This window comes from Poecilia formosa, unplaced genomic scaffold (genome assembly GCF_000485575.1).
Source record: "Poecilia formosa unplaced genomic scaffold, Poecilia_formosa-5.1.2 Scaffold3, whole genome shotgun sequence".
Classification (NCBI taxonomy): domain Eukaryota; kingdom Metazoa; phylum Chordata; class Actinopteri; order Cyprinodontiformes; family Poeciliidae; genus Poecilia; species Poecilia formosa.
This window is the reverse complement of record NW_006799942.1, coordinates 4,660,683-4,687,404: the sequence shown is the minus strand read 5'-3', so window position 1 is coordinate 4,687,404 and position 26,722 is coordinate 4,660,683. Positions and strand designations below refer to the sequence as shown.

The window sequence follows — 26,722 nt, the reverse complement described above, 5'->3', positions numbered from 1 at the left end:
ATGCGTCATGCACGTGGGTGGAGCTATGTCTCCTGGTATAGTAGTGTCCTCTGACATTTGCATATTTACACAATGTGATTGTATAGCATCTAAGAATGTATTGTCTTTAACTCTTACATTGCTCTACATAATTTGTTGATTCTATGGAGTGAAATCCAAGGGGTTTTTGTAACTGCTAGTGAGACTTTGCTGCTAATATGAGAAGCAAAATGACTTCCAGGCTAGAATTAATAAAGCATTATTAAAAATAATGGTTAGGAAGACATACAGGTGGAGAAAATATGCCAAATGTGAGATCAGAAAGTTTTGCTAAAACTGCCTGCAAACCTGTTCACTGAACAGAATGACACTGCATGTACAATACAAATGTCATTTGTTTTCTGTTTACACATTTAACCTGTACTTTAGCCAAAATATATTTGAGGAGAATTTTGAATGTCTTTGAGAAGTGTGGTTGATACAAAACCCTAAGAAAAACAAATGTAAATAAAGAAAAATAATGACAAAAACAACAGTGTGGGCTGTTACAAACAGTCCATTTTATATCTGTGGCACAACATACCCAGTTCCAGTTTGTCTTCAGCATGTATTGTAACTGCTGAGGAAAATCCTGCTTCTGAGTCGTATTGATTTGAGGGTTCCAGTCCACTGTTTATTCGAATGCACCACCGGGTACTTGTGTGGAAATGCGTCTGTTTATGCTGTCGTGTGTGTGTGTGTGTGTGTGNGTGTGTGTGTGTGTGTGTGTGTGTGTGTGTGTGTGTGGAGTGGGGGTTTGGGGGGCTCAGCATCGATCCCCCACTTTGTTCCAATTATCAGTAAGGTTATAGAGCCTAATACTGCTATACACACAAGCATTAGAGCATCACAGGCAAGCACATCTTAAAATGGAAGGTTGGGAAAATAGATGGTGCAGAGAGGAGGAAGGAGTGAAAAAGAAGAGCTCTGAGAAAGCAAAACACAATATGATGCAATAAAAAATATTCAGGTTGTTTTTTTTTCCTTTCTTTTTTTCACACACCCAGTGTTGGTTTGAGGACACATCCCTGGACAGCTTCTATACAGTGGATTCCCCATTGCATCACTTTGGGCTAGTCAGGTAAAACAGAAGAAACACTGTGTATTTGTATGTAAGGGATTACACAACCTGTCTTTATGGTGAACTTCTCTCTTTCTGTATTCAGTTGGAAAAATAAGTATTTAATACATCAGTGTTTCTTTCCAAGTTAGTTCTCCCTCAACCCCAAAGAGTTATCAATGTTTGAACACAATTTATGTTGAAAAAGGGTTCAGTATCAATTATAAGCAATGCATTTGGCTAGTTTTCATAGAAGATGTCCCCAAATTCTTGTTAAAAACTAAGGTATTTCTCAACTAATTAAATGCATTTCAGAAAGCGTGCCAATTCTTTAATTTCTTGTGCTATTCCACATTACATATGTGGTAATTGAAGGACTTGTTTTTGACTTCTCTGTATGTGTGTATTACTTAGGTCGATGCCCAAGTAATGGGTGTGGTGTAAATTTCATGTCAGTTTTCCCCTCTGTATCCCTGTTATTATGGTTAATTTGTGTCCTTTAATATGACAATGCCTTGTTGTTAGGTTCATAACAAAGCAATTCATTTTATTTATGACATGGATGTGCTTTCAAACATTTCCAAATGTTCTCCGAGTTCACTGATGACTTTAGAGTCTTTTTCTTAGATGATCCACTATCCTTACATAACCTTAATGAATAGTGGTGCTTATAATTTTGGCTTCAGATTTTTTTTTTTTAATTAAACTGTGATGTTTTGAGGTTACAGTGCTCTCTCTAGATTTAAGCCTAAACTGTAATCCTAAAATGATTTATGGCTCACAACAACCCAACACTCCTGTTTTGTTGCCCCAAGACATTAGTCATTAATGCTTTTGAGCATGTATACTTGCTGACTGGCTTTTTTCTCTGGGTTGCCAATGGACACCCACGGTGTGAATTAAAAGATTTAGTGTTGTTACCAATTGATTTTCTCCTTGCACGCAGTCCCGCCTGCATGGTTTCCTGTGTGCATGGGAGTGTGTTGAGTGTGCAGCTCCACAGCAATCAAGTGTAACCCATAAACCTCTTGCTGCAAGTCAACAATGCTGACACATCGCGCAGATATTGATCACATCAAGTTTAGAACAACATGCTGTACCACAGAGACTTTGAAATGGTCTTAGACCAAATCATGATGTATTGGGGTTTAACAGCAAAGGAAAAGTGCAACCTATAGAAGAATGGATAGCAATAGACAAAAACTGGAGAGGAATTTGATGCAAGGGAAAAGAAAATTAAATGAATTTGTATTAATGTGCGTGTGTGTGTTTGTGTGTTTGTGTGTGTGTGTGTGCATGAAAACTTCTCTTGTGGTTAAAGCCGCATTGTTTGATTCCACTGATTCCACAGCGAGAGCCGCCAGGGACTTGTTGCCAAGGTTCAGCCAATTGAATTAGGGATTTGCAGTTCCCTCCTCTGTCCAACCCTCCTGACCATTTCCTGTTTCTCGCGATCCCCGAGGACCCTTTCTCTCCATTCAGCTGTAGACTGTAATTGTATTTAGGATGCTTGCGCAGAGCCCAGTGGAGTACATGACGAGGAGAGGGAGAGAGTCAAAGACTGATAGAAACAGAGTTGAAAAGATTCCTAAACATGGCCAGGGGAATAAAAATGAAGTGAAATAATGTAGACGAGGAACATTTCTTTAGAAATAGAAGCCTGCATAAGCAAGGGAGAGGAAACTGTTTGTGGCTGTTGGGAAAGGAGACCCACAGACGTTATACCCATCCAAATGAAATACAAGGTCGTTTTCCTCATTAGATTTCCAAGCCTAGGCCAGCTGGAAACAGCTAGGTTTAAGTACTGCCCATACTGTATGGCAGGAATCTAATAGAATATAATATCCAAAGACATTACGGCAAGAAAAAAATAATTTTCCTTCCTCTTCAACCAAATTTAAAAGCAGTAATATATTTGACAGTTGTCATTAAGCTAGAAATACATAATGCATAAAAGAAACGGAAGTTGCCAACCACATTCTTAGATTCACACCTCAATTATAACAGCTATCCTAAATGACAGATTTAGCCAAATTCATAAACAAACTGCTTTCTGTTTGTCTGGGAAATCATGTTTACATAATAGGTGTTAAATTCAGCTGCAAATTAATTCATCACATTAGCTTAGGTATTAGTCTAGGTTTAAATGACAATACATTTCCTGTATTAACATAACCACAGGTGTAGCACACTGGGAGCCTTGGGATTAAAAAAAGGTTTCTGTACGTTCATGTTTCGTGAAATATCACCTGCTCCAAAGACCTTTTGCTTGGGGACCCCCTGACGTTTTTTCCCCTCATAACCTTCCATTTGTGGTTTCTGTGCATAAAGACCCAGGACACAATACTATGAAGACCTTTGCCATTACAGTGTATATAAATGGTATCTCATTGAGTGTTCTTCCTTGGTTAAATAAAGGTGAAATGAAAAACCTAAAAATAGAACTTAAATTCAGCTTGTTTGTTATTGTAGGTGCCTCTTCTATGTTGTATTAGACTGGTATGACATATGACTCAGTAGGTTATCATTATAAGACAGTCCGTCTACTTTCAAGGCTTTATAATAAAGCTTATTGTGGCTTAGATTTTGCTGAGCCATCGTGATGATCACACTTCCTAATTTCACAAATTTCTACTACATTAAATTTATATGTCATTTATAATTATTGCTCCCATTAACTTTGAACTGTCTCTCCTTTTTTTTAATGAGCAGAAGGTTTTTGTGTTTAAATGCTGATGGCACCATCTTATTCCTGGACCGTGCCATCAGATGACAAGATGTTGCCAGTAATATTTTCCCCTCCTTTTATTTAAGACACAGCTTAAAATATATTTCTGTTTAATGTTCATAAAGCGATTTGTACTCTCCTTTTTATCGCCTAGATAGGAAAGTGCTTATCTGTTCTACTGTATTTCCTACACAAAGTCATTAATGACCTACTGCTGCCATTACCTTTCTGTACACAATATTTCCTTTCCATAGAAAGTACTGCAGGGACAAAGGTTCCAAGTCAAAGTTCACTTACTATGCACACAAATGTAAATTTCAATGCAGCAGAAAGCAAATATTACCACCCAAACTCACCGAAATGTAAGAAAACATAGAACAGAAATATCAACAGAGAGGAACATAGCCTAAAATAAAAGACATGTCCCTGTCAAAACAGAAAAACCCACCACTCAGCTAATGAACACATTAAAATGGACATATTAAATGTTTATTAAATTAAAATGTAAGAAATGGACATATAACAAAAAATAACTTTGCAACTTCCTTATGACCCTGATGGTTGCTCATATTAAGACTGATTCTGCTGAAATTTCTTTGTTAAGAGGGAGTCATTGTTCCATTACTTGCTCAGGGGGAGATATTGTGGTAGTGATAATAACGTGATAAAATCAACTCCCTTCACTCGTCACAGGCCTGTACCAACTTAGGAATTGCTGTTAAGTCAAAGGCTTGCAGTCAGGTGGGCTTCCTCACATAATACTTTTTGCCCACCGATATTATAAACTGAATTTAACTCTACTGTATTATAGCTACGATTAAATGGGAAAGAATTTGAATCTGTCTAGATTTCTAAACATGTATTGAAGCTGTTTGACTTATAAAGTGTCTTGATATTACTTTTGCTGTGAAGAAGCAGGGTGTAGACATACTGAATTAATGGATGTTATCAAGATTTACACCATATTTCACTTTGCCAAAAGTGTACATGAAAATACATGATCAGGTCATCTAAATCACCAATAACTATGACCACAGGAGATTAAATACTGATACAGATATGGGTCACAAATCCATATTAGTCAAATTTCCATTGAAACAAAACTGAAGTACCACATTTTCTGAACATCAGGTAAATCTGACCAACTGTATACTGCTGGTTACTTGCTTTGACATAGATGTCTTCCAGGCCATTAATCTGAATGCTTTTTGATTGGAGGACGTTGCTTCGTTTTAATTCGCTATGTCACTGTGAATGTCACACGGGAGTTCAAATCAAATTTAAAACACTAAGATCCAGAAAATCTAGAAGTCTTTATTAAAAGGTATGTCTTCACAGTTAGTTTGTGCATTACTTTAAAATAGAGTAACACACTCATTATCAAAGATTTAACCTTCTTTGTTCATTGTATTCAATGACAATGTCCCATTCAGAAAACCTAGACTATCTAAAACCCTCTGTGACGTTGTCTACTGGCGCCCACCCAACAGAACCATAAAGCTATCTTTGAAGGTGTCCAACAGTTTTGTCTGACATGTGTTGGTCAGGGGCTCCCCTTCTGTTGCACTGCTTGGATCAAAGAAGGATGCTGCTCCACCCATCTGCGTCACGTTTAATTTCTCACATGCTCAACAGGGCTTGCCTGCATGGATGGTGAGGGTGTGACACACACGCCTGCCCACACACACAGAGAAGAAGTAGGGGGAGATGTATAACATGGCATGGGATGACAGAGAGTTGATTCAGGTACACTGATGCATCACAGAGAGCAGAATCAGACATCAACGCTAGGACACAGCAACCAAATCAGAAAGCATATGGGATTAATGCCCTTCCCCTCCTCTAATGCTACTGTTTCTTCTTCATCCACTAAAGATGAGAGCCCTCCTTGGTCTTGCTTTGATGACCAGGTGCTAGCCAGGTGGTGTAGAATGACAGGAGGCAGCTCTGTGTGTGTGTTTGTCTGATTGTATGTATGTGTGCTGCTGTGATAGAGGAAAATCCATCCCCGCAGTAATGAGAGAGGTGCCAACTGCTCTTCCATCTGGCACTGAGAAAACTTTCTCTTTCCCTCCCCCTTACTTCATTTTTCACCCATACATTTCTTATCATCTGTTCATTTGCCTGTACTTTACTATCATCTATTTTGATGGTGAAAAAAATATTATCACCAGATTAAACACATACATTATGCCATGGTCATTAGACCTGGAAAATTGAAGTTGATTTTGACATAGGTACACTGGGGTACTTAAAATTCAACTAGGTATAAAAAGCTCATAAATAACCTTTGCCTGTGACTTCATTCATAAATTTGTTAGAAGCATTTCAGATCAAATAAGAAGCAGCATTCATAAATGCTAAATATAAATGTTATTAGTCAATGTAAATATTAAGGTAAACAGATTATAACAGAATTTAACATTTTGAATCAATCAACAAATCAATAATTTCTCAAGCCATTGGGATTTTTGGCAACATAAAAAATGTTTTTTTTTTTTTTGTAGAATGGAGGATTTTGCTTTCAGAGAACTGCATGTTTGAAGCCAAGTAAAAGTTGGCTTGTGTGAAGAAAGGCATTGCTGTGATGCAGATGCCAGTGGGATTATAGCACATTTGTTAAAATCTTCTGCAAATATAACCAAGCACCTACCAAATAAATGAAGAAACTTTCAGCTAATTTGGTTTTTATTTCTATAAGTACTTTTTGCTCAACACATATATCACTGACCTATGTTTATCACCCCTGTATTTAAGGGTTGAATCACATAGCAGTAAATGATAACAAAAGGAATAAATAAACCAAATTATAGAACAAAGTAACTTAGATATAAAACTAAGCACACATGTGGCATATTTTGAGCCAACTTTTTTTGAAATTCAAATATATTAGTATTTAATAAGTCACTCCTGAATTTAAGTTGCATTGTTAAAAAACTAAATAAATAAAAATATGTGTAAATCACACTGAAGCATTTAAACATGAAGACGAATCTTGTCCACATTGATGGTATGATCCGGTGATGCATTGTGTTCAGCTACTTTTCAACAAACTCTTCACATTTAATGCATAAGTCAAACATTGCAGGGGAAAAGACATAAGTCACATCTGATTATAAGTTACAGAACTAGCCAAACTATGAAAAAAAAAAAAAAACTGAATTATTGTGCAGAAAATATGACAATGCCACAATGGCTTTTCTTGCCTTAAACCAAACTTTAACAATATCTGCACTGCACATTTAGAATCCAGTCTACATGAGCCTGCACTTTGCAGTCACCATTAAAAAGTGATCCTAATATTCAGTGATGATTTAAACAAAACAATATTTAGGGCATATCACAAACATATTGTTATCACAATGTCAGTATGTGCAATATTCATATCGGAAAAAAACTGCTTAGAGTGCAATAATATTTAGCTAATATATTTCAGGTGTTGGGTACTTGCATTTTTATGCTAATGTAGTATTTAGCCAGGTGGACAATCTGACACCAGATGCTCACACTGGACACTAGTGACATTACTCAAAATGCTAAGGGTCACAAGGTCATGGAAGCACAGACGCAAAAGAGAGTAAAGAAGAAAATAGATATAAATAGCAGCTAATATTGTTATCACAATATTTACTAATATTGTTGCCATTGCAGGATTTTCTAATATTTTGCAGCCCTAACAAGAATAATTCTCGAATACAGAAAAAAAAAACATACCTGTGACATTCAGAAAAATAATGCAGATTAATTGTCAACAATATGGCAGGAGTGCAGCATAACGTCATTTGTTGAAAATTATTGTTCGTTTCCCACATTGTAACATATGTCGCAGGGTTAGAAAAAGAACAGTCAATTTTTTCCAGTATCGTTCACATATACAACTATTGTGACTACATACCATTCAGACAAGCATTATTTACTCCTTACATTGAGTAACCTCCCTTTTGTGATATTCAACCCCCTCCCAGATTAACATGTATGCACATAGTGACGCAAAAGGAAATGCAGAGAAGCCCAAAACTGAACACACACACAGGAACAGCACACACATTAATTGACTTTCCAGCTTCTTTCCAGGCATTTTGAGTGACAGGGGCTGCCGGGGGAGAGTGATAATGATGAGGCAGCTGGCAAATGGGCTGATGGGTAATGAGGGACCCGGTTTTGGCAGCCGATAGTTAGACGCTGAATTAAACACCATCTACTGTGTGCTAAACATGCTATATACGTTCAATATGCTATTTTCAGGGTGACAATGATGCTATATTTAAATATGGACAATTAAACTGACTTCATCTGCCACGTGTCACAGCAGTTTCTATCAAATGTTCAACAGACTAAATTTTAACTGTTTCATTCGTTCAGTAGGTGTTTCACTGCACCACACTTGCTTTCCTTTCTGAGCACTCTCAAATAAAGGCCACTAGTGTTGATAAAACCTTAAAAAAATAATAAAAAAAAAAACTTTTCTTTTTCCTAATCTGAAGATATGCGTCATTATTTACCAATTTGTTTTAGACATGAAGCCTAAATGCAATTGTTACATAAAAGAGATTTGTCTTTTTCTTGAAGCAGCGAGTATCTTTTCCCAGGCTTATTGCATCGCCACCTGTCCTTTTGTGTTTATTTATAGTTTTTTTTTTTTTAAATGTTCATTTACGTTTTTTAATTTATAACATCAACCCATGCAATAGCAATGAATTATTATCTCAACAGAGAATTGAGCAAAATAAAAACAAAGGTTAATAAATGAAAATAATAAACGCATTGGATTCATCGGAACAGCTTTGTAAATGTATGTTTTTAGTTTTGGTCAATTAATTTTGCAAAAGCAAAAAAGTCATTTTTAATGCCAATTGAATAGAAATCACTATCTATGTTTATTGATCAAATGTCACAGCTCAAGTTGTTGGTGATGCTCAGAAAAATTAGGGCTTGTACATAAGCAACTGTGTCAAATTACCATGAAATACACAGCAATGCAGCAAAGTCTCCAAGCCCTTTTACACGTTTTAAAATTTAGATCAATACTGCCAGAAAAAAAAAAAAAAAAAAAAAAAGCATTTTAGAAGTGGCTCTATATTTACAGCTTAGCTTTTATTACACACTAGTCCCATCCAAAAATAAAACAAGTTATTTAATCTGGCAGCAACAGGACTAAAATTTAATTTCTGACACTGGACAAACTGTTAGACGCTTGTTGGAAGATCTTATGAGAACCCACAAGGGGTATTTCTTCACACCTTAGGTAGAGAAAGAGATAAAGGAAGGTAGTTGTTCTTGCCTTGGGTGCTTAGAGACAGTGACAGACATTGTCCATTTGGGATGCTATTAGAATGATGTAGTACTGAGGTTTCTGCTTACAATGGGATTCTATATGCTCTCTGTTTACTATAGGCCATAACATGTATTTACTACAACCAGCATCCATGGGCTGACATGTAATAGATTTTTACTAACCTCTAACTCCTAACTAACTAAATGCTGTAACTCAGTGCCATACTTCTATTTTACTCTATAAGTGCTGCCTGAGCTACTGCTTTTCCTCTGAGGCGTCGGAATGGGTGACATATTTTGCTTTTAGGTCTGTGGTTTTAATTGCTTGTGCTCTGCCATCTTAGAACACTCGTGGGTTCAGTTTTCAGCAGGATCAGAAGCCTTCGACTGTAATTTGTTTCTTTGTTCATTTAAACGCCTGTGGGTACAACCTATTTGCACTTGCACACAGCATAACTAGGAAAAAAATACTAAGGTACACCAAGGAACCATATTTGTGTTTATTTATATTTATAACTACTGTGTATAAAAGAAGAGGAAAGGAAGATCCTCGATTATATGTTCAAAAATATACGTTTTTGGTTGCATGTGTATGTGTGCAAGTGTGTGAGTGGCCTTGTATTTGATATATCGTAAGGACAATTTTCCTAACACATGCTAGGTTGTGAGGACCCTCTGCTCCTTCTGGGACCAAAGCCCAGCAGTCATTTTCCTGGTCCTCTTTTTCTTTTTTATTGATTAGGAAGTGGAACTGGCAGATTTTGATCAGCCCTGACAACATGACACAAATTAAAAAATCTGATCCTTTTCACCATACTTACAGGGCGACGTGACAACACTTAGGTGTTACCGAGAGAACACTTACTGGTTGCACAATATAATAAATACACCTTGTGATATTCTGGGTTGGAAAGAATCAGACAGAGGAGATGTGGATATGGGTTCTTTCTTTCACTTCCGCATAGAGTCCTTCGACTCTACGCTGAGGAAATCTTTTAAAATCCTTGTCGCCAGTTGTGATACTCTGGGTTGGAAAGAGCCTGTCGAAGGACTCTATGCGGAAGTAAGGGAAGAAACCGTATTTAGTTTTTTTTTTTTTTTTTCAAGGCTACGAGATTTAGCATCGAGAAGCTAATGTGGCTATGCACGTGGGTCGTGTGGATGAATATGATGAATCAAAGGAAGATTTGGAGTCACATTTGGAGAGTTTGGAGCAATGGATGTTGGCTAATGATGTTCCGGATGAGAAGACAGTTTGCACGTTTCTCTCGGTGATCGGAGCAGATACGTACAGGCTGCTAAAGAATCTTGTGTCTCCAAAAGTACCGAGCGCAATGGAGTATACACCAGTCACTGAAGTGTTACAAGCACACTATAAGCCGACACCAGTGGTGATAGCTGAGCGTTTTCGATTCCAAAAACGTAACCAGAAGGAGGGGGAGTCAGTTTCAGACTACGTGGTTGCCCTGAGGCAGATGTAATTTTGGACAATATTTGGATGAGGCGCTGAGAGATCGTTTTGTTAGTGGGCTGCGTTCGGATGCTGTGCAGCGCAAGCTACTGTCAGAAAAAGATCTAACTTTTTCTCGTGCGTGTGAGATCGCCGTGAACATGGAACTTGCTTCCAAAAATACCATGGAGTTCTCTGGACACCATGACCCTCACCAAGTAAATGCCCTGACGAATGCTCCAAATTTTTCTAACAGAGGATGGAAGGGAGAGAACACAAAATAGGAAAACACTAAAATAAAGAGCTGGACAGGATCTAAAAAAAGACACGGCAACAAAGCAACCATGCTATCAATGTGGTGGAAAACATTTGGCAAGGGACTGCAGATTTAAAAATGAACGGTGTCATGTTTGCGCAAAAGTAGGACACATTGCTCGTGCTTGCAGGAATAAAAAAAGCAGACAAAAAACTCAAACTCAGTATGTGGAAACTGACAACGTTGCATCAAAAAGGAATGATGAAGCCGAACTTTTTGGAGTTTATTCAGTGTACTCTATCGCTTCTAGTGAGAAAGGTTACACAGTTGATGTTTCACTTGGAGACAAAAACACCACCATGTTGCTGGATACAGGATCAGCAGTGTCAGTGATAAGTGACAACTACTACCAGTCACATCTCACCCAGTTCCCTATAAAACCAGCAGTTGGGTTAAAGCTGAAGTCCTACTCAGGCCAGAGCATCGCTATTCGTGGGTATATTGTTGTACCAGTACAGTATGAAACACAAAATATTACCCTACCACTGATCATTGTTCAGTGTGGAGTACCAGGGACATAGGATTGACAAAGATGGACTGCACCCTGTGGAGGAAAAGGTTGCAGCCATAACAAACACACCAGAACCAACAAATGTCACTGAACTGAAGTCCTTTTTGGGTCTTCTAAATTACTACAGTCGATTTCTAAAAAAATCCATCTACCATCCTTCAGCCTCTCCACAACCTGTTGAGAAAAGCTGAAAAATGGATTTGGACAACTGAATGTACACAAGCATTCAAAGATGCAAAAAGACTACTGCTGCAGAACAAAGTGTTAGTGCATTATAGTACACGCCTGCCATTGAAGTTAGCCTGTGATGCTTCACCTTATGGGGTATGTGCAGTCATTTCTCACATCTTAGAAAATGGAGAGGAAAGGTCTGTGGCATTTGCATCAAGAACATTAACTGATGCTGAGCGGAAATATGCCCAAATAGAGAAAGAGGCTCTTGCCATCATGTTTGGAGTCAAGAAATTCCACAAATATCTGTACGGGAGAAAATTCACGCTCATAACAGATCACAAGCCATTGTTGGTAATACTGGGACCAAAGTCAGTTGTGCCAACATTTGCTGCTCTGAGGATGCAACACTGGGCATATAACTATGACATTGAATACAGAAGATCAGCTGAACATGCAAATGTGGATGCATTGTCACGGTTACCCCGAAGCTCACCAGACAACACTGCAGAGAAAGGAAAAATCTTCTATTTCTCTCATGTAGAAGAACTACCAGTAGTAGCTAAAGACATTGAGAAAGCAACCACGAAAGATCCAATTCTCAGCCAAGTGTGGACCTACACCATGAATGGGTGGCCAAATTATGTACAGGATGAAACACTTAAGCCTTATTTCATTCGCAGACAAGAACTGTCAGCAGAACAAGGATGTGTTCTTTGGGGACAACGTGTTGTCATCCCACCAGGATACCGACAGAAAGTGTTGAAAGACCTGCATCATGAACATCCAGCCATCTGTCGTATAAAAGCTCTCGCCCGCAGTTATCTGTGGTGGCCAGGGTGTGATGGTGACATACAAGAACTGGTCCAAAGCTGCCAAATCTGTCAAGCTGTAGAGAAGTTGCCAGCAATCGCACCATTCCACCCGTGGAAATGGCCTGAACGAGCGTGGCAATGGATTCACATTTACTTCGCTGAAAAAGATAAACACTATTTCTTAGTGGTCATTGACAGTCATTTGGAATGGTTGGAAGTTTTCCCGATGACATCCATCACATTGCACAATACCATTGAGATCTTGAGAAGGTTATTCTCTTCATATGGACTTCCAGAAGAACTTGTTTCAGACAATGGACCTCAGCTGGTTTCAAAAGAATTCAGCCAGTTCTTGGAGTTAAATGGGATACATCACACAGCTGTTCCTGCATATCACCCTGCATTAAACGGAGCAGCAGAGAGGTCAGTACAAATTCGGAAACGATCTTTGATGAAAAATGTACTGGAAGCAGATGGGAAGGCCACATTCCCACTCAGTCATCGATTGGCCAACTTCCTTATGTATTGCAGTACACCTCACACTGTGACAGGTCACACTCCAGCAGAATTATTCCTGAAACGTCAGATCCGAACCCGTTTCCGTCTTCTCAAACCTGAACTTGCCCAATACATTAAACAGAGACAGTCCGAGCAAAAGCGACATCATGATCGCAGAATCCCACTTGCACATGTTTTTTTCAGAAGGAGAGACTGTTCGTATCTGAAATTTCAGAGGGGGATTTGTGAAATGGACCTCTGGAACAGTTCTGAAGAAGCTGGGAAGCGTCACTTATCGGATACAAGACGGACAGAGAACTCGCATCATACATGTTGACCACATGTTACCATGGAAACAAGCTGTGGAGGAATCTCCAGTTATGTCTTCACCGGTTCTTGAGGAGAGACCCAAAGAAATCAGAGACTGTGTTGTTCCAGAGAAAACACCAAGTCCAACGGGAAACCTAACATTACCTGCTGAATCACCTGGGCAGACAACAGAAGAATCGTCAGTACCAACGCCTGAAACAACCCAAAGCCCATCAGTGCAGCGCAGATACCCTGTGAGGCATAGAGTTCCTCCAAAGAGACTTAATCTTTGAAAATGTATAAAATATGATTTAGTTTTTACTGCCAATTGTTGTTGAGGAATACAGCGTTAAGTGATGTCTCCATTGTTAAATTTGTAGTGAAGGCAGTAGGATATTATTTTGAAGTTAGAATGCAGTTTTTCCTACTTATAAGTTCCAGTAGAATTCTAAAAGGGGAGGAATGTAATAGAGTCGTTTGTTGCCTCCCCAGTGGCAAGAAACACTGACGTTCCTGTTCTAGGAATAGCTTTGGTATGCCAACTTATTAGGACGTCTAGAGCTGACGTCACACACTGAAGTGGTTGTATTTTTGTTCAGCGTTCCAGCATTAAAAGAAAGAACCCATATCCACATCTCCTCTGTCTGATTCTGTCCAACCCAGAATATCACACACCTTACTTAGCCTTATTTAACAATTACTAAATAGTTAATTAACCTTGAAAACATGAATAATTAAGGACAATTCATACTTTATAAGCTATAAATGAACACATTTATTAATGCTTTACCCATAATGACTAATTACCTGCAAGTTTGGTCAACGTTTTATGTAGATACTCTTTGTTGTCTATGTTGTACTGCTGACTACACAATGTTTTATCCATTCATATGCTTGTCAGACATCAAATTACTGTGACTGACTGAGATATATGTTTTGTTGACCCTAAAATGTCAATACATTACTATTGTTTTGTATTCCACAGCCGGATTTTGGTCTGATATCCACAGGTGAGAAGAAACTTGCGACCATTCAGGGTTTTGTGTACATTAATAAAAATGTAATAAATCATAAATTGTCTTCACTTTAGAAGGGTTCAAAAAATGACTTAACTACTAGCAATAGCCTTAATCATGCCAAAGTATAATTATTTAAGCATTTGCAAACATATGCACATAACATATAGGATAGTTAATGTTTGGGAGTTATAAGTCATTATAGGTAAGGTATTAATAAATGTGTTAATTTCTAGTTTATTCATTCAGCAATGAAGTGAGGATTTAGATCAGACAGTTCTGATCACTGAACCTTTTCTTGAAACGTTTGTGGAAAAAAAATGTTCTTCACTATGTTCTTGAATAAACGACACTTTCTTCATTACAGTATTTCAAAAAGACATTGTGGAAAATGTTCAGGAAAAATTGCAATTGATTCCAGGGAAAAGTCAGCAAATAGAAAGTATGCTACTTTCTCCAAGGCTCTGTCCTTGACAGGATCAACGAGGAATGCAAAGACGTAGTAGCTTATAGTGTGGACATAAAGTATTCCAAATGAAGATTGTGAGTATTGCATAACAGCTTGCAGTTTGCAGACTTAAATGAAATAATGGATTAAATACAACATGAAAAAATAGTATCAATAGCTGAAAAACTGCTGTGAAGAGAGGGAACTCCACAGAAGCGCTAAACTCCTTAAATCCTAAGTGATATGCGAAGTTTATTATATGAGGCTGACTAAAGGAAACCAGACAGATTAAACATTTTCTGTCTTCAAGAAAAAAAAAATCTATACATACTTATACAGTATATATATATATATATATATATATATATATATATACTGCTCAAAAAAATAAAGGAAACACTCAAATAACACATCCTAGATCTGAATGAATGAAATATTCTCATTGAATATTTTGTTCTGTACAAAGCTGAATGTGCTGACAACAAAAATCATCAATGTTAAATCAAATTTATTAACCAATGGAGGCCTGGATTGGAGCCACACACTAAATTAAAGTGAAATGTTCCCTTTATTTTTTTGAGCAATATATGTTTTATTAACTGAATAGAGAAAAACTAGCATTGCTACAAATCTCCTAATCAAATATCTCCTTATCTTAAACATATAAAGAAGTCATATATTGAACCCTAGGGACCAAATGTCCTCTATGACCAATATCCCTGACATGAGGTTAGAACATGCTTTCTTCAAGTGGTGGAAAAATTGGGTGCAAAACTGGGAAGTAAAAACCGGCAGACATCTGTTAGTTGACAGGAAATTGTGAGCTTACCTGTTGATGAAACAGCATCAGTCAGGAAACAGTCAGTCCAGCAGAGAGTGGAAATGAGAGACACAACAAGAAAGGAAGAATTTAGTGAGAGCAGCGGCAATTTAAGAAATGTCAGAAATAATTAATCATCATGTTTTACCAAACTGAACCACATCACGCAGGCCACTGAGTCATGAAAACATTCCTCTAATTAGTTCAATCATTGTTTTCTTATCCTGTTGAAATAGGAAAAGGGAGCCAAATCTTTGCTTTCCAGATGTGCTATGAACTGTTCTTTTGATATGTGAACCATGACTTGGCTTCACACATGTAATAGGCAACATGAAATTGTCTGGGTGAACTGCATTAACAACTCAGAGCACTTGAGGGAGTTAATGTGCTGTACAATCTGGGGGTAAGAAATCATACAATATTACATTTTAGGAAAAGCTAATCAACATGGGGTTACTGACTTAATTATGATGCTTTATAATTTCTCATGTCGGGTGTATTGAAATGTATATGCCATCAAGTATCTAAAATGGCATAAAAATAAAAGAACCTGCAGCATTACCAAACGTTCTGTTTTACTTGTTTACCAACTCTGTTCTGAAATGATATCAATTAGATAGCATTCATCATTTTTACTCAGTCAGAAGCTTTCCCAAGGTAAAATATAGAACATTTAAGATCTGCGGTGCCTCACTGAAAATGGTCACTTTGTTTCTTGGCCCTGCAACCAATTTATCACCAGGGGAACGATGGATAAAGCTAAGTTTGCTCTCAGCGATGGACCTGGCTTTGAAGGGACATGACGAAGAGCTCTAAATGATATAAAGCTCTTCTTTCTCATTCAGGTCACATTCAGGGATTCTCAATGGAGCCCACAGAGAGAAAAAAAAAAAGGGAGAGAGAAAAACAATCCCCCGAGGATACCAAGTATGTGTGGGTGGGTGGGTGTGTGGGGGTTGGCACAATGTTAGGACTCCAAACTGTGTTGACACCCCAGTCTTGATTAGTTGCTTTCAGTGACTGGAGTGTCATGTACTGGGAACAACTGTTGTGTTTAAGTCCATTAGTTTTTGAAATATAACACATCTTAAATGAATTATGTTGCGTAAATGACTCGCTGATCTCCCCTGGATTCTAGAGGAGACCGAGTGATAATCCACTCCGCCTTTTCCCTTTCTTCATACTCTTTTCCTTTGTTTACACTAAGCTGTGCCCCCAAAGGAAGGATAAAGAGGGTTTAGAGGAGGGTTGCTGAGTCTGATGTCATATACACAAACCTATACACATAGAATGTGCATGCACACATACTTCCATGCACATTCATCAAAAAAGTGTAGTAGTGAATACTATTAAGGTTTAGACAAAGGATTTTTTTTTACTGAAATGTGACTTAAATGAAATGCACAATATTTTCTTTTGTGGAGATTTTAGATGGACCAGTTTTACCTTCCTATGAGTACATCTCAGCTTGTCCCTGTTTTTTTCCCCCCTACAATGTTTATTTTATTTTCCTATGCCCTGAAAATATGTCCATACCACTTGATTTATATTTTGTCATGTTAAAAAACATGGTTTTTTATTACATATTATATGATGGACCAACAGAAAGTCAGAGGATTTTAATTTTTTTTCAAATAAAACTTTGCATATCTGGCATTTATTTGCAATTAGACCCATTAAGTTTGAAAATAACATTATGTACAGCCAATTACCTTTAAAAATTTAATCTGTCATTGTGTATGTAGGGTCAACCTCAGTCACTACAAATGTGAATTTATTTTCAACTCTCTTTATTGTAATACCTCTAGAATCCATTAGAGTTGTAAAAAACTACATCCAGCTTATGAGAGAAGATCACAAATGACATTGGTGTCACAGAAATAAGATGAGACAAGACATTGGGGAAAGTTCAGAATCTCCATATTTTGATTACGTAAACAGAGTAAAGGTTCCACAAATCACACAGTTTCTAAAGAATTACCAACTGTAACCAATATATAGTTTACTAAAGTCTTGACAAGTCTAACAGGGTTAAAATTTTAAATCCCTCTTTTTCATATATGCGACTTCTAAGAATCATATGCATGGACTTTACTTTACAGGCCGTTAGTTAATTTCAGCAACTGTGCCACACAAACTTTACTTTGATGAGAAATGCTGTGGCATCTGACTTTGTATTCGGTACCTATTACTCTAATTCTCCTAAATAAAATCCAGTGCAACCAATTAACTTTAGAATCAGAAAATAGTAGAAAATAGAGCTAATCTGTGTGCATCTATAATTCCAAATGCTTTTTTTTATTTTTATTTTGTACAAGAAAAGATGGTCATTTTTGACTGTAGGCAGTGGATGTTACTGCTTAAATCTGTCAGGGATCAAGAGCAGTTAGCTACCAGCTCTACTAATTGAAATGGACTGCACTTGTGGGAAAACGAACAAAAATAAAGACCAACAACTACAAAATAGTTGATGTGGAACCTTTTCAGTTCATGTGTATTCATGCTGTCGTATGTCTGTTCTTGTTTCATCAGACAGGGTGGAGAAGACATACAGCCTGCCCAAAGCAGAAAACAGAAAAGCAGTCCTCATTAAGAACCCTCGCTAGGTTGAACCGCAGGGGGACAGCCACGAATGTAGCACTCTTTGCTGAAACACGACTTTGAACCTGAGGCATTTTAATAGCTGTCAAAACTTGTAAATCAACATCGACATCAAAAAGCGGCCTCTTGCACACTTGTACAACCTTTAGTAGTTAGCTTGCATTTTGCTTAAAACGCAATTTGTTTTGTAATAGCTGAGAAGGGTTTAAACAAAAATGAGCTAATGTGAATCGACTTGTTTCCTTGTAACTTTAGACTTCAGTTTATGAAATATTTGATACAGTTGTGATTAGTATTATTTCACTGCCTTTTCAAATTACGTTTGCTGGCACAGTGGAACCGTTTAAGCCACTTGACACAAAGAATATATCAGGGGTGAGATTCAAATTCAAATTCAAGAAAGATTACTGCAGTCTCCAAAATTTTCAGACCAGTAAATATAACTGTTAAGAATTCTGTAAATTACTTGCATTATTCTATATATTTTGTTTTGTCACTATGTCATGGCAGTATTAAACATATATGCTCTAAAAAAAAAAAAAAAAAAAAAAAATCAAGCTCCTCTGCCTACTCCTTGTGGTCCTACTGTCATCGGCAGAAATATACCACTCAGTCAGAAACAGCCAATAGGAGCCAGGAGGAGGGTCTTAGCACTGTCAATTAAACTTCTGTATGTACTGCTCACTTCCTCCCCCTTTCTCTCTGCTACACTACAGCTAATTCCCTACAAGAAAGCTTGTTGTGAAAGCACAGGATGACTACGGATAAACAGTTTTTCTATAACGGTGAGCTGTTTGCAAAAAATATTAGCAATCCCGATCAGGGCATACACAAGTGTGATCGATAAGACCTTCCTCTGATAGGTTGTTTTTGACAGGGAGTGGTGTATTTCTGCAAGTGGCAGTTTATCCACAGGGCAGAGGAAGATGAGCTTTAGTTTTTCAGAGATTATCTGCATTATTTTATACTGTGACAACATTCGACACATAAAATCTAAGAACCACATTCTTATAAAAGCTACCTACTACAGCTTTAAGGGGTTCAATATCTTTTTACTACATAGCAGTCAGTGAAAGGGGTTTGTACTGTTCAATTTGGAGAAATTACGTGGAATATCAGTTGTGTTAAACAAGTTAAACAGTTTTTGTTTGATATGTTTCCAACAGTGTTTATTTTACCGATAAAGCCAGTTTGCTGTATGCGTGAAACTGGAGGTTAAAAGAAATAAAGAGTTCTAGGCGCAATAAACTGGAGAAAACTAAACATAAAGAACATCTAATGCATTAGGCTAGAGATCTGCAAGAATATGATTTTGTTTTATTTTTTTGAAGAAAAGAAGAAATGATCAAATATCTCCGCTCAAGTGATTTTCCATCTCCAGTTACCACAATAAGTATACATCATTATCAAATATGGTATGGAATTATGAATGTTTAAGCAAACATTTTTGTTCTAAGAATACATTAGAAACACATTCCAGCAGATACAGACAAGTCAGCTGAAATGAAAAGTACAGAGTTTGCTGATCTCAGCGGTGTGCAAAGGAACTGATTTAATTAGTACTGCTTATAAGCAAAACCTTTGTTCTAGCTAAAGTAGAAGTTCACCATCTTCTTTTGTCACCAGTTTTCTTTTGCTCTATACATCGCATAAAAAAAACAAGAAGCTAAAATGCTAAAATGCATTTATTCAAGAATAAAGAGCAGATAACAGCCCCACTGGATGGCAATCCAACTTTACGGTCACTTGTTTAAATGCTACAAATATATTTTAACATGAAGAGCAGAACGGAATTTGGACAGATTAAATATTTTCCAGCTTTGATCCTTAAAAAAAGTTTTCATATTTTGGCAGGTCTCACATTGTGATGGTGTGGACAGTGCAGTGTCTTTGGAATACATTTGTACTCATGTTCTGAATGGTGCAACAAAACTAAATGAAATTATGCCATTCATTAAATAATGATTCCCTTAATGATATTTTAAAACATTTGTTGCGTTTCCTAATCAAGCCGAAAGTGGGAGTTGAGTTTTGAGTGTAATCAATAGGTTTCTAATTAGAAATCATCCAGGGGACAGCTGTTGGTCACTTAAAAAGAAAATGGAATATAGCCACCAGATGTTTCAATGCATGTGGATTTTTGGGGAGGGTTTTTTTTTTTTTTTGTGCATGTGTATATTGCAACCAACTTTTATCTTTTGTTTGTCCGTGTGTTACTTTGATTTTCTGCAAATGATTGTTTGCTTGTAAGAATGAGGTAAAACAGATCTCTGCAAATAAGCAGGCCCCAGACTCAGAAAATAATAGCTTTGGCTGGACTGGATTGTTTAAAAGAAGGAAAGAAAGCTCTTGCCGAATGACAATACATTGCCTGTCCTGTTTTGTTGTTCATATGACAGCTGTGGATTAAGCATTAGTGAAGAGCAATGCTTAATCCCCAGCTGTGCTCAAAAGCACAACTATCTAAGGTGTTCACCTTAGAAGCTCAGCAGCTTCTAAGCTCAGCACCTTAGAAGCTCAGCAGCTTCTAAGCTCAGCACCTTAGAAGGTGAATTTGATCTAGACTCAATCTAGAAGTCTACTTGATCATTCCTTCCATCTAATTGGTTGAACTTAATCCCATGCATCAAAATCCTAATCCAGACCAAAAACCGCTGCAGAAATGAAAAGCTACAATCTTAGCACTTGACCCTTTAATTTACCTATAGATCCTATTTATCCAACAGGTCAAATTGAAACGGTAATAAATGAGATCTCAATATTGAGAAGGTTATTATAGATGCCTTAATTAGATATGACTATTCAATTGTATGTTAAAGGAAATAGTGAATCAGCCAATCACATGGTAATAACTCAGTACACTTCTAGACATGGCATGTTAAAGTGACTTTTAATGTTACATGGTCATACCTGCCAGCCAGGCTGGTCTGGGTTAGTTGGGAAACTGGATTTCCTCATCACAACCAGGAGTTTTGTGATAAGGAAATGAAAAAAAAAACTACAATGAAATAATATTTCTACTAAGAAAATATCCATTGGACATATAAAACTCGTGCAAATGGCGGTGAACCATCATTACCCAGCAGCTGCAACTGTTGTCTGTATAGAACCCTCAGTGACTGTGACTACAGATGCCTTCAACTTTGTCAAATCCAGGAAGAGCAATGCATTTATTTCCAGGCTGTTGTCTCTACAGGAAAAGTGCACAGACAGTGATTTCATGAGTATTTTCTGTCTCTTGGACTTGAGTTTGGTGAACAGCTGGCGGCTCTGTAAGTTTTCTTTATTCATAATTGCACTGATTAAGGAGCACCCGTATCTAAGCTCAGCTACAGAGAATCCATTTAATTGAAGATCTGTTGTTGTGCATTAAAATCTGATAAGTGAAATGGCATGGTATATATTCCAGTTTTCAACAAAGGCAATCTGTGCAGAATACACAGTTGTGTGGCTCCCAAACTGGCAAACACACATGGCAATATTAGAAATCTTAAAGATGACAAAACTAATTGAACAATTTTACATGGCTTCATCCTTTGTTTTGCCTCTAGCTTGAATCTTTTAATTTTCCCTTATTTAAGTACTCATTATGGTTTATGGTTTAAATGAGTCAATTAATCCAATGATTCATGCCCTAATGTTTGCCAACATCAAATGCAGCATCACTACCTCTCAATATCACCAATGTTAACATTTGAAGCTGTGCAGCAGCTATCTAGTTCCATCAGGAGTCTGCGCAATCATAAATTCATAATTGCTTAAAGACATTAAGGAAAATTGTGTTACATAACCATTTTAATTCAGGCATGCAGAACATGTTAATTTGCTGTAAATAAATTGAATAATTTCTTCTAGGCCTATACAACACACAAGCAAACCAATGATCAACTGTGAATCAGCAGTTTTCCTGCTTGAGGGAGTGTGGATCTAGAAAGCAGATCAAACACACCTGGACATGTTCTGACCTCTCTTAATATGTCGGCTGTATAGCTGTGCTGACTGGTCCCATTTATCACTGAAGAAATGAATGATCTTGTTCTGACTGTTCTTGCATTCCAACAAACCTTGTTCACAGTACTTTTTAAATGTAAGTGCAGTATTTATTTCTATTTATTCTCTGGGTTAGTCTATGCATTTTTTTTTGTTCTTCACTTTAAATTTCAAATGCAACCAAGAATCATTTTCTGTGCTCTATTTTTTAATTTGGAATTTAATTTAATTTAATTTTAATGACAACAGCTCCAGTGATTGTTTCCTAGACTCCTGAGTTTATATAACATCTAGCCTTAAATACCACAACAGTGCTTCATATATTCCTTGTTGCATACATGCTGGAAAAACAGGAGCGCAAAACTGCACTTGCAGAGTCCAGAAATACAATCACAAATCTTTTTAAGTTTTTATTTGATTTGGTTACTGACAGTTTAAAAGTACCAAACCAAATGCAGCAAAACGATTGTTGTACTCTTTGGTCTAAACACTCAGTTAACCATGATTTTCTTTAGGTGTTATAGTTTCCTTTGTGATTTCAAACAGAGTACCAATTAATATCTGCAGCGCTGCCTCTGAATACGGAACTTTTTAATCAAACAAAGATATTAAAATACTGTTATTGAAAGAGATGGACCAAAAATAAAAATCCAGTGTTATGTGGTAGACGCCAAGCACAATCTTTGTGCATACTCAAGCAACTGAAAAACATCCAGTTTTTGAGAAGCACCCTTTCCTCTCAAGTGAGAAAAACAGACCCAGAAAAAGCTGTGTTGTCTCTGTTGTCACCACAGCCTCCCTGGCATGTGGCAGTGTTGATGTGACAGTGCGTCTGAGTTAGCATGAAGTTGTGTGCAGCGTCTACAGGGTGAGTCAGTGGGAGCCTAATGAAAGAACAAAGAGGAGACCAGTGTAGTTCACATCTCAAGCTGAAAAGTCACCATGACCCGCTTTCCCTTTAGCTCTGTGCACAGTTCATGTACAAACTGGGTAAAGGGGTAAAGGAAGCGGGAAGATGAAACAGCCCTGGCAGGACTCCATTATCGGTTCCCATTTTCTTCCCATCTTTCTTGTCTTTTGGAGCCAATTCTTCCAACAGAGTTCTCTGTGGTAATGTGCTTTCACCCATATCCTCACTTTCTCGGCGTAACATTAGTGCCATTCCCTCTCTATTTGCTGCATCCACGGTTCCTCTGGGCTTTCACCCCACCCTGTCAGACAAGACAAGCAGCTCAGTGCCTCGTCTGTTCAATATTTCACCACTGGTGGGAAGATGTTTTATTTACTGTGACCGGGACACCTGCAGTGACTCCCTCAGAATAGTGAGGCACGGCTTGACACAGTAGCTGAGGTTATGGGGTTACAGCTGGGATTTCCAAAGTTTAAAAAAAGGGAAAGACTGTGTGTGTGTGTGTGTGTGTGTGTGTGTGTGTGTGTGCGCGTGTGCGTGATCATGAATACATTACAATTTTTATTTTTATTTTTTTTTGATTAGGTTAGATACTTTGCAGAAATCTGCAACCAGAAACCACAAACACTGCCACCTAGTTTTATCCTACTAACAAAACCAGTTTTGGTCAAGTAGACATGGTCATTTTCCAGTAATTGGGAGTTAACAAAAAATAAATTAAATAAAATAAAGTTTTTATTTTGTTAACACAATCAATGGCAACAAAATAAACACAAACAGAAGCTGTTAATAGTTTGGACTACACAAGTTCTAAGAATATTTTACAAGAGGCAAAAATATATATAATATATTTTGTTATCTCTTCATAAATGAAGAGTGAAATGAAGTGGAGACAGTTTCATAAAGATAACAAGACAGGCCCTGGACAGATTACAGTAAAGAGAAAAAGGTGGATGAAAGATAGCAGTAAGCACAGAATCCTTCTTCCACAGGATTATCTACTATGCAAGTGACCTTTTTCTCAGACACCTCATAATGATTTTGCCTCTGTCAGGCTATATTTGTGATAAATCCGCACATAAGAAGTAGTACCGGAAATCCAAATGTCCAAATACTTTTCCTTCATACTTTTTTACATATAAAAATAGTATGAAAACTTCTGATTTTGTAGATATGAATAAATAATTCTCTCATAGATCCCCCCTCTTAATCTTGTGGCATTTAGGAAACAAAAGTAATTTTATTTTCTAAGCAAGTTGTTATCCAATATCTTTATTGTGGATTGCAAATCTAGTTTGAGGTCATATTGTTGCCCTTCCACTATTTTCATAATAGTTCACTGTACAGTTATGTCATAATTTGAAAATAACACATTTTCCATATTTTTGATTAAGACTTTAATATGACCTTTTCAAAAAAACAAAACAAAAAATCTTTGCATAATTCAGCGTTTAAATCGAGGCCCAAACCTACAAAGATGTGGTTGTGTGGTTGGTTGCTTCACTAACAAGGAGAACAGATATCATCTCGTGTTCAGAAAAAAAAAGTTTTTCATGGTCACCTTTGGGGATGGAGGCCTCTTCCCAGACAGAGTCTGCCAGCTAATTACAGACCCTATTGAGCAGAACGAGAGGGAAGAACAAAACCTGCCTCGTCTGGCTGAAGCCATTCATGAGCCACCGACACTCAAAACAGACAAGTTCAAGCCAGCAGGTTCAGCTGTTTAGCTTTGCAATTACTCATAAAGTTCATAACGGGCCAACAATGAGCCTTTCAGAAGTAAATGCTTATTCAACTGACATATTCTGGATAATATAAGCAACATCAATTTAAAAAAGTGCAGTGTTCAGCATGAATAAATATGTTTAACTTATGTCCTGATCTTGTGCTCTACTCTTAATTGTAACATTGACAATAGATTTCAGTTCAGACTGCTGTTTTAGCATTCACAGTCTAAGATTTGGTCTTAATGGGGCTGAAAAACATTAGCTGTTATGTCAAATACCCAAATAAAAATTCACACTCTTCCAAAACATGGTAAAAGGATTAATAGTACAGCAAAAATTAATAATAAATTGTCTTTACTGTAGCTTTCAATTAATTGTCTTCTTTTCTTCATTTGAGATGGACAATATTTATGGCCACCTGTGGGCTTAGTTATAATCAGCATACAAAATCAAATGGCGATTCGTTGCTTAGCATGCGCCCCTCATAAATGCCCCCTTTTACAGAGCAGATAAACAGTGAATTGAGCTCCGACGTGCAACTAGGCTGCTAATGAGATTAAAGCGGAGAGCTGTTTCAACCGTCTACGTGTGATATTTCAAAGAGCTAGCCACATGTCACAAATTAGCTAGTGACATGCCTCAAATTAGCCTTTGTTCTGTACTGAACCACACTGACTTGGAGTAATTGGGAGACTATGATGTAGGACAAGCGAACTGATGAGTGTGAGGCTCATACTAAGTGTGGAAGAAAAAGAGAGAAAGGAAGTTCAGATTTTTTTTAGCAACTTGGCAAAGAAGTCTTTAGTCCTGTGAAGACAAAATAGTGTTAAGCACAAGTTAAAATAATTAGAAAAAAAAAATAGCTTTGGGGTTTTTTTTTACTCGCACCTAAGAAAGTAGCACATTTTTTTTTTTTTTAACAGCTTCACAATCAATTTATAATAAAAACATAAATTAGTGTGACAAAAGTGTAAATCTATGTGTAGCTCACAGAGAATGGGCCCCTTTTACATATCATGACCACAAGAGAACCTAGATTGTGATTAGGAAAAAATCAGCCAAAATGAAGGTGTCATTGAGTGTGAAGATAAAACAACCAACATTTTCTGGCGTATGGATGTCTTGCAGAAATTAAACTGCATTTTTGTTCTCTGTACTGCCTTTCCTTTGTTAGTGTGTTCTCCCACTTGTGTTCAGTCTCTGATGTGTTGAACAAAGTAGTCATGACAAAAACAAAGAACAAACATTGAGGGAAGAGTGATTTGGTGCACTGCTGCTTAAAAAAAATAAAATCTGAGTCTACGCTGCATAGAAAATTTGAAATGTGAAGCAAATATTAATTACTTATAGGGGAAGTGTTATGTAAAATCCACTTTTACGCTTTTTTATTATGCTATGATGTTATTCCCTGATCAAAAACATACCTGGAGAGACACTTTGATTCTTTCATGCATGTTTGAGAAATCTTTGTCAGCCATTTGAATGAACAAGCCTTTACACTTGTTCATTCAAAGTGAGGCCTCTTTACCCAAAGCTCTGCCTAAGAGCTGAAGATTTTAGCACCGACAATCTTGAGCAGTATGTAACGCTGATCAATATTGCCAGTTTGCTGCATTATAGCAATTACTAATAGTGGAAAAAACAATTAATTGTTACAGAAAAACTGTGTCCTCGCTGTCATTGGTGGCCATTCTTGCTCGTTTCACAATGATATTTTGAGCTTGAACAGCTTCTGGAGAGTTTCAATGACTGTCTCTCTTTAACTGTCAAGTTAACCTTGTTCCTTATAATTGTTAATATACATCCGCATTAAAATGTAATTTTATTGGTTAAACGTGTTTTACCTTTTGATTTTATTTAGTCATACATTTTTGTTGATACTCTATTCCATAAAGATGCATCTTCTCTGATTGTAAATCCTTGTCAGTATGTGTGGCACACTGACAAGGATTTACAATAAAAACAGTGCCAACCGATATTGTATTGTCTAGAGCGACATGAATATGACATGCTTCTGTTTTCATATCACACAGACAAGGAAGATGTGACACACCAAGACC

At 37.2% G+C, this 26,722-nt stretch overlaps 1 protein-coding gene across 3 annotated transcripts in view; it reads right to left on the bottom strand.

Moving 5' to 3' along the window:
- cadm2a (cell adhesion molecule 2a) overlaps nt 1–26,722 on the bottom strand; it is a 227,846-nt gene that overhangs the window by 99,061 nt on the left and 102,063 nt on the right. The window lies entirely within an intron of this gene.